Below are 10,256 nucleotides of genomic sequence, written 5' to 3'. Positions count from 1 at the left end.
CTGGCCTGAAATGAAACAAAATAGATACTGGCTAGGTAAGAATCTGGGAAATATTTTAGAAGGGATTCAGAGCGGCTGACTAACTAATGGTCCCCTTCACGCCCTGGAGAAATGCATAATTTAGGACAGTGGATCTCCCAAGAAACTCCTGACTAATCTCATCCATGCTGGTCCTCACTTCCCCTCACCCATTCACCCTAATTAAGCAACATCTAACACTATTCACCAAAGCTCGTGGCTTTTCCCATTTGGAACTCCAAGGGTCATCAAGCACCATTCACACCTATAGTCCACCTCTGGAAAACGCATCAAGTTATTGTTTGGGGGGAGAACACGTCAGCTTATCCCAGGGAGCATTTTTCCCTATATCTAGAGTCCCTAGTCACCAGTGTGTGTGTGAGTGTGTGTGTGTTCTGGGACCTATATATACCCCTCCCCCCCCCCAATCCATTTGGGCCTTCTCGTCTTCTCTCCGTGAAATGCTGGTCATTTTGCCGCTGCTTCTGCAGACCTCTATTTTTGAGACTGGTAACGATAGTCTTCCCCAAAATGGCTTTCTCCACTTTCCCTTCTTAGTTAGCCTCATCTGTATTCTGGATGCGATTGTAAGTTTGCCCTTTTATTTCTCTTTTAATCAAAAAAAAAGTTCTTGCCGAACTTCTAGCTGGTTTATTTCAAGAGTTGTGTTAAGGGGAAAATCCCCGTAAACGTTGGTGGAGAATCTCACTTACCCTCTCTCGCTTTATCTCCTTTAAGTTAATTTCCTCCAACTAATTAGGAGTTTGCCTATTTGGGTAACAATAGAGTTTGAGGAGACAGCCCAGAGTATTACCCAGAACTGACATCACATCCTCCCCAAACTTCACCCTCCCAAGGCACCACCCCCAAACATCTAAGCATTGGACAAAGCTGTCTTGGGAACCCGAAGGGGCATAAATTTTCAAATATTGAAACTGCGAGTGATTCTGCACACGTTGGATAATGCACTTCCAATCTGCTTTATAGATCATTTGGAACAGATTTTGTTGTGTGCGGAACAAAAAATCCACCTCAAACTATTGATAAAGTGCATTGAAAGTGCGTTATCCAACCTGTGCGGAATCAGCTTGCAGATTACATAACTTGCCCTTTTTAGACAAAATGACAATCCCATGTACTGAGATAGATCATGCACAGCACGTTCTCCCTATCCACAGGATTGTGGGGCCAGAGACATCACATCTGAAAAGGGCTAAGGTGTCTTTGTATCAGACTATCTGTAAATTCATAAGCTTAGGCTGGTTGTGTATGAATGTGCAGAACAAGCAGGAATTATGGGGCACAACAGCATACTGGCAGGTACTGATAGTCTTAAAGTGAGTCTGTAAAGGAAAATCCAACCCAGCAAATTGAGTTGTTTGAGAGCACAAAAGAAGAAGTGGTTAAGTAGAGATTGTAACTCTACATCAGTTTGGTGTAGAGCGCGGGACTCTAATTTGGAGAACCGAGTTTGGTTCCCCACTCCTCCACTTGAAGCCAGCTGGGTGACCTTGGGTCAGTCACGGCTCTCTCAGAGCTCTCTCAGCCCCACCCACTTCACAGGAGATAATAATAGCATACTTTGTAAACTGCTCTAAGTGGGCATTGTCCCGAAGGGCGGTATATAAATCAAATGTTTATTATTACTATTCGAACCTTCAAAAAGCTTTTGACAATTAAGCAAATTTGTACGTGCTTACATTGCTGCATTTGGCCTCCACCACCCAAAGGTCCTGGAGTAGATCTAGAAGTCTTAAGATCAGGAAGACAGATTCTTTTGTGATCAGTGATCACAAAGGATAGGACTGCAAGCATAAATCCTCACAACGGAGAAAAATAAGTAGAGGGGTCACCCAAGAATTTGTGTTAGGTTCATTGCTAATCAAGTCATTCGTAATGAACTAGAATCAAGGTGGACTCATCAAAGCAGTCAAGTTTTCAGACAATTTCCTGGAATCATACAACTCTACTCAATTCTCTTATTCTCTTAAATAGGCACCGTATTACACTCTGATTTTCTCACTCCAGGAACTTAATTCCTTCCTCTTCCCTTTTAATGTTCTCACAAATGTTTTAAAAGAGAAATCAGAGGTTTTATGATCACTAAAAATGTCATTTCCCTTTCAGGGCTGAGGCTGAACAAGCAAAAATGTCTTTTTTAATGATTTTATACGTTTAAAGATTTCTGTTTCTCTTCTCCCTGCCATTTTCCTCCCTCAGGCTTGAACATTTTCTTACCTGAAGCAATCAATTGTCTTTGCTGAAAACAAGAGGCAATTTTTTTCAAACTTCTAAAGGACAAATTTGCACTTTCTTTCTTTCTTTCTTTCTTTCTTTCTTTCTTTCTTTCTTTCTTTCTTTCTTTCTTTCTTTTCCTTTCCTTTCCTTTCCTTTCCTATTTAAGATATTTCTAGGCTGTCTCAAGATGGCTTACAATTAAAATCATGTTCAACTGGCCATTATATACAAGCCATTGGACATAAGAAGCATAAAAACTAAAGTTGCCAGTTCTGGATTGGGGAATTCCTGAAAATTTGGGTGGATCCTTCAGGAGGGCAGGGTTTGGGGGGGCAGGGACCTCAGTGGGGTATAGTGCCACATAGTCCTCCCTCCAAAGCAACCATTCTCTCTAAGGGAATGGTCTTGGTTGTCCAGAGATCAGTTATAATTCCAGGAGATCTGAGTCCAGACCCCACCTAGAAGTTGTGAACCTTAATAAAAACTGCCTATCAAGCAGGAGCAGACCTTTGAACACCCGATAACATAAAACCCTTAACAAAAAGACTGATTTAAAAATGTGTTTTGGCCTGGCACCTAAGAGAGAATAAAACAGGCACCAAGCAAGCCACAAGAGCAATGGCATTCCAATGGAGGTGAGGATGCACAACTTCAAGTTTGTGCGCGTGTGAAAAAGCTATGTTGCAAATTAAGTCCCCCAAAGTCTGTACCCAGACTTAGCATTGAGCCAATTTGTATCTGTTTTGCGGCATCCGGTCTGTTCTCAGCTTCCAGAGATTCAATGACTTCAACAGCTATAAGAGGTGGGGATTAGGAAATAACCTTAAGGGGAGGACAGAGAATGATATTGTTTCATTTGTTTTACTTTGTTTGTCTTTCATGTTTCTCCCCCTCCTTTATTTGATCCTCATAACAAGCCTGTGAGGTAGGTTAGTTTGAGAGTGCCTGTCTGGCCCAAGGTCTCCGAGCAAGCTTTTGTGGCAATGTGGGGATTAGAACTTGGGTTATCTGACGCGCCACATCTTGCTGGCTAGGGGGACAAATTTTGCTTTCATAACATGTTGCATGAAGGAGAAGGAACCTTTGACTGAGGCAGTTCTTGGTGACCCCACGGAAGGGGGAAAGGGAAGGGCCCTATAAAAGGTGAGAATAGGGAGTATCTTGGAGGAGAGGGCACAGGCAAAAGAAATGGTTATTCTGGATTGGGCCATACTGTGAGTCTCTCTACACAAGACATCTGACATGTGAAGAACACGTGTCAGGAGATGCAACGTTAGCCAGGAAGGGTAGTTTTAAAAGACAGAGCCGGCAGCAGGGCAAAGGTTTTGCAATACACTAAAAGTGTGTGAAGAGGCTGTGAAATGCCAGAAGGGAAAGCTCAGCCCAATATAACATCTCCAGGTCCAAGTCTGGCTCTGGAAGGCAGCTCCAGCTCATTTCCATTCCTCGCTGCCCTCTGGTTGCAATCCCACACAGTTTTAGACTGGAGAGGCGAAACTGACAGAGCCTTCCAGGAGGCAACGATGAACTTGACAGACCCTCTGAGGAGCGATCTCCACCGGCTCTGTCTTTTTAAACTACACTTCCCGGCTAACATTGCATCTCCCTACACTTGACAAACACACACCGAAGTGTCTCATGAAGACACACTCTCAGTAACTGTGGTATTTTTCAAGTGATTTTTTAACTGTTAAGAGCCTAATTAATGTTACATTTTCCCTGTGGATGTCTCCAGCTTCTGGTTCGATGCTTTCCAAGGCATGCATGGGCCCAATTCAGAATGGGTGACGATACATGGAGAGAGGGGCTTAGATTTTCCTCCACACTATTTTCTCGATGGCATGTTTCCCCAAATAACACCCCAGGGTCAGTTCAGTTGAAGAAAATGATTTGGGGGAGGTTTAGATACCTTCTCTGCATGCTCGGGTCCTAATCCCAATTAGGCTCGTGTAAGAGTGCAAGTTCAAAAAATGCCTTTCCACTGACCCTGGGAATGTCCGCAGAGAAAACATAATGTGCAGGTATGGCCTAAAGAGTGTGCCAAACCTCGGCCGTTTCCAGACGGCCCCCCGCCTTGCGAAACGTCGCGCGTCGTTGCGCGTCGTTGCGCAGAAAACGCGAAATATCGCGTTTTCTCGCGCGAGTTTTGCGCGATGTCGTGCAAAACTCGCGCGAGAAATCGCGATATTTCACGTTTTCTGCGCAACGACGCGCGACGACGCACGACGTTTCGCGAGGCGGGGGGCCGTCTGGAAACGGCCCTCGTTAAAGACTGGTGCCCCGTTGAAATAAAGGAATGGCATACGTGAAGCACATTTTAAGCCCTGCTTCTTGACGGCCTGATGTGGTGTTTAAGGATTAATGCTTCCTGGATAATACAAAATATACCAAGTCAATCTGACACCCAGCTTGTTAACAATCTGCTATGGTCTTGTGAGAATTAACCAAGTGTGGAAAGCTGCCATATTTCTTTGAATGCTCTGATATTTGATGACAATTGACGGTTCTTTTTTGCATGATTCACATCCCATTTCCTTCATTATATTAATTGGTCTGCTGTTTATTGTTTGAGGAAAGCATTGTTTGTGCTCTTGTTTACATTTCAAGTTCAAACTTTTTTGTGTGTCTCCCCCCACCCTTTCCTTTCAAGGTTAATAGGATTATAGGGAGGCATTTTCAATCAGCAAAACCCTACAGGGGTAGAATAATAATAACAACACTCAGTTTATATACCACCCTTCAAGACAACTTAACACCCGTTCAGAGCAGTTTGCAACCTATATCATCCTCATGACAATCACCCTGTGAGGTGGGTGGGGCTGAGAGAGCTCTGAGAGAGCTGTGACTGACCCAAGGTCACCCAGCTGGCTTCAAGCAGAGGAGTGGGGAATCAAACATGGCTCTCCAGAGTAGAGTCCTGCCGCTCTTAACCACTACACCAAACTGGCCAAAGATTTAAGCACGTCTTCCCTTTCTTCATGGCCTGTGTCTGAATCAGGGCTGTGCTCATCTGAAACACATATTTTAAAAATGCTGGGAGGAACCAACCTGGAATCTTGTACCATGGGATGCGCTTTGACCAGGAGACAAAAGAGGATGAACTCTTTCCTGTCATTTTCCTTATCTAAATCACCCCTCTCTACATTGCTTGGCGAGCGATGCTTAAACTGGAAAAGGACTGGAGGAGAAAAGGAGAAACTGCCTTCAATGCTGCCGCCCCCCTAAACTTTGGGTTAATAATAGTGAGGGTCACAGAACTTCTTATTTGTTTATACAAATGTCCCCAATGGGGAATCAAGGTGATTTACATAGTTCTCCTCTCCTCCATTCTATCCTGACAACAACCCTGTGAGGTTGATTAGGCGGAGAGTGTGTGACTGGCCCAAGGTCGCCCAGCAACCTTCCATAGTAGAATAGAGATCCTAGTTCAACACTCTAACGGCTCCATGTAAAGCATAATAGGTGTGTATGTGAGCAGATGGAAAACTTTGCTTTCTCTCTTGAGCCAGAAGTGATCTTGAAGCTCTTTCACTCTTATGACCTCCAGACTCCAATGCAAGGCTTGAATATCTTTTGAGCCACATGACTGGCAAGGCAGATGTTTCGAAGCCCCACTTTCCAGTGTAAGCATGCCACTGTGATTCAAGCAAGAACCTCTCCACTGCTCTTTGATATCCAGCAGGGAGCTGCAGTTCTGCTGTGTGCAGCATTCCACCTGCCGCATCCTCCACCCTTGATATTGCTTCTTCCAGGCGCTGCTGGCACTGCCTCAGCTCCCTGAGCAAATGCTCAGCGCTTTTGCAAATCGCTGGCACAGACTGCAGTCTTTAGTTGAAGAACAGCTCAGTCTGGCTCCGTGCATGCCACTTCCAGAGCAGACTCTTTCTGATTTTTTTTTAGTGGTATATAGGTGCTCTGTTAAGACTATAAGGGAAACAAATTGGTTCCCCATCCTAAATCCCTTTGGAAAAAATCCTCTGGCCATTTTCCTTTGGGGTTTTGGACATGTATTAAAAAATTTCTCCAGTATCCATAGGCTATTTGATACCAGCAGCTTATATCCAGTGATATTCGATCCCATTATTGGAGATTTGATCCTATTTGCCATGCAATGTTGCTTGACTGTTAGATAGGGTCAGATATCAGCTGTGCAAAAGAGCCAATATGACGCAGTGGTCAGACTAGGACTGCACGTAAATCTTTGCTCAGCAATGGATCGCACTGGCTGACCTTGAGCCAATTACTTTCTCTGCCTAACCTAGAGCCAGTTTGGTGTAGTGGTTAAGAGCGCGGGGCTCTAATCTGGAGAGCCGGGTTTGATTCCCCACTCCTCCACCTGAAGCCAGCTGGGTGACCTTGAGCTAGTCACAGTTCTCTCAGAGCTCTCTCAGCTCTACCCACCTCATAGGGTGTTTTGTTGTGGGGATAATAATGACGTACTTTGTAAACCACTCTGAGTGGGTGTTAAGTTGTCCTGAAGGGCGGTATAGAAATTGAATGTTGTTGTTGTTGTGAGAGAGCAAGATCTGGGTCCAATAGCACCTTAAAGACCAATGAGATTGCTGACTACTTATATCTGACAAAGGAAGCTTTAGGAAAGACAAGAGTCCAGTAGCACCTATAAGACTACCAACATTTGTGGTAGGGTATGAGCTTTCGTGAATCACAGCTCACTTCTTCAGACTCTCAAAAGCTCATACCTTGGAAATCTCATTGGACTTTAAGGTGCTGTTGGACCAACATCTTGCAAACCAAAAAAGCTACACACCTGAAACTCTCTTGTGGGGTTTTTATGCATACAAAATGGAAGAGAAGGTTATCCCCAGCTCCCTAGCTGTATTGTGGGGATAATAATAACACTAACAGGCACTAATCTGTCTAGAAAAGTTATATATAAGCACAGTTGTTGTTGTTGTTGTTGTTGTTGTTGTTGTTGTTGTTGTTGTTGTTGTTGTTGTTGTTGTTGAGAATGAGTTTGGTGTAGTGGTTAAGAATGTGGGACTCTAATCTGGAAAACTGGGTTTGATTCCCCACTCCTCCACTTGAAGCCAGCTGGGTGACCTTGGGTCAGTCACAGCTTCTAGGAGCTCTCTCAGCCCCACCCACCTCACAGGGTGTATTGTTGTGGGGATAACAATGACATACTTTGTAAACCGCTCTGAGAGGGTATTAAGTCATCCTGTAGGGTGGTAGATAAATTGAATGTTATTATTATTGTAGTTGTTATATGCTACCCTCAATTTATTGGAAGAAGGTTAGAAAAAATGAATAGATGGATAGCAAAGATATTTGATGTTTGATCTGCAATGGCATGAGTAATTTAAAGCTAGTGTGTCATCATATTTTACCATGATATTTGGTGTTTAATAGCATTGGACCCACTTATATTTCAACTTTTGCAGCATATGGAATTTCATATTTAACATTTGCCCAAATCAAAACAACCCAAAGATGGCTGCTTCCACACAGCTGCTCTTTCCCGCCCTTTTCCCATTTATTTTGTGTTTTGCTGAGTTTCTCTGAAAACTCAGCATCCACAAACACTCCCCCAAACCACTGACCTTTCACTTTGTCGTCACAGGCAGCCTCAGCAGCTCCTAGAAAAAGCGGTTGGAAGGGGAGGTCGGGTACTTTCTCCACTTCCTTTTGAAACTCTGCACATGCATGATCACATTCTGAAAGCTTGGGAGGAGGAGCTGGACAGCAATTGTAGGTTTCCTGACCTGACCTCAACCAGAGTCAGGGCTTTCTTGGTCTTGGCCCCAGCCTGGTGGAACTCTGTCTACTGAGACCAGGGCCCGGCAGGATGTGTTATCATTTTGCCGGGCCTGCAAGACAGAGATGTTCCACCAGGCATATGGTTGAGGTCAGGCCTGGCCTCCACCAGTTGAAAAATGATAAATGGAGAAGTGTAAAATCTGAATCCCTCCCTACTAAGGGCCAAACTACAAGCAACAAATGACACTTGAACAGCAAGTGTATTCCTCCCTGTTCACTTGCCCTCCACTTGCTCTCCACTTGATCCACTTGCCATTCAAGTGTCATTCATCACTTGTAGCTTGGCCCTCAGTTTGTCCACCGCCTTACTGTGTCAAGTTGTCTCTGCTGCTATTGATTGCCGCCATCTGAATGTATATTTTATATGCGAATATATTATATTATATTTTTTAACAATCTATGTATGGTTTTAACTGTATAAATTAATTTTTAATGCATTATAATATGTTGTAATCCACCCTGAGTCCTTCGTGGGGAGGGCGGAATAGAAATCCAAAGAAAATAAATAAATACAATAAATTCCTCGGAGCGCTTTTACCATTCCCATGCCCGGGAATGAAGAAAAAGCGCTCCCCCGTACCACGCCCAAATGAAAGACTGGAGAAAGTACATTTGTAGAAGAAACACCCTGCACCCATTTTGCTAATGGAGACATGTGGAGGGAAGGCGAAAACCTGCTAGCATTCTGTGAGTGGGCCGTCATTTTAGGACGTGTCGAAGTGGCCAATGTCTGTAAGATTCTTTTTAAAAATGATGCATTTCAAATATTTGCAGATATTCAGTTCTACTCCGGTTGAGAATCAAAAAGAGTCCAGTAGCACCTTTAAGACTAACTAATTTTATTATAGCATAAGCTTTCGAGAATCAAGTTCTCTTCATCAGATGCCTGATCAAAACTGGGCAGATACAGAAGAGGAGGGGGAAAGAGAGAGAAGGAAGGGGGCATAAATCACAAGAAGGCAGAATGCAATTAGCATAGAGGCAATCAAAACATTCCTTTGCTTGGAAATGTAAACATCTCCTTTTGGTGTGCAGTCAGTTTGTAGCAGTGAAGGTATCCAATTCCTATGTAGTATAAGCCTTCGGTAACCACAGCTCTCCCTGCCAGTTGCATCTGACAAAGAGAACTGTGGTCCCCGAAAGCCCACACCAGGCGTCACTGGGCTCCCCCAGATCACGCCTCCGGTTGAGAATATCTTCAATTAATCAGCCTTTATATATATATATATATATATATATATATATATATATATATATATGTATTAATGGTTCTCTGAAATGTTGCTACTTCCACCAGCAGCTGTCTAGCCAGGAGAGGCCTCAGGGTTTCTGTTCCCCGGGTGAAGGTCTCTGCTGGAGGATATGCAAAGTCAGCATTTGAAAGGTTGCTGATGTGGATGCGTATACGTGCGGGGAATCAGTCACGACCGCTTCTGGGCTGACAAGCAAGGCAGGAGGTCAATAGCGTTAATGTGAAGCAGAATATGATCGAGTGGAGGGAGGCCGAAAGTCCAGCACTAAAATCCCCTCAATTGTGAGACCAGGCACCCCAAACTCTGCGTCCGGATCTAATTAGATGTATTAGACAAATTAAATTGCATTTTCTTTCAGGCTGCAGAGCTGGGAGCATTTCTGTCTTCCGCATGTGTGAGGAGAGAGAATCGTGAAAGAATGCAGAAGCACCCGCTTCTGAACTGGCTGTGAGGGCTCCGCTATACATTGTCTTATGCAAACACATCCTCTGGGGTTGCTTTATCAAGGAGGAGGGAAAGTTTAACTCTTTCCTCTGCTGCTGTTTTCTCGCCGGGAAAAGCCACTTGCTCGGAAAACATATACAGGCACTGGAAACTTCGCTGCTCATTCTTCATTGTCAAGTGAAACTCTGAAATTTTAGGTATAAGTTAGTTCATAAGTTATTTATTTATTTATTTCAAATTTGTATTCCGCCCTTCCCGTGAGCAGGCTCAGGGCAGATAACAACATATTAAAAATACAATTTAAAAATCAATGTTCAATAAAAACAACACATTTAAAACAGGATGGTGGACAGCCTTCACAGGGAGGGTTAAGATGTATACACTCCTTTTTTCCAGGCCGTCGGAGGCCCAGCCTCAGGCATATGCCTGGCGGAACAACTCTGTCTTGCAGGCCTGGTGGAAGGATAGTAGGTCCTGCCAGGCCCTGATCTCAGCAGACAGAGTGTTCCACCAGGTGGGAGCCAG

This window comes from Eublepharis macularius, chromosome 7 (genome assembly GCF_028583425.1).
Source record: "Eublepharis macularius isolate TG4126 chromosome 7, MPM_Emac_v1.0, whole genome shotgun sequence".
NCBI classification, from domain to species: domain Eukaryota; kingdom Metazoa; phylum Chordata; class Lepidosauria; order Squamata; family Eublepharidae; genus Eublepharis; species Eublepharis macularius.
This window is presented reverse-complemented; position numbering follows the sequence as displayed.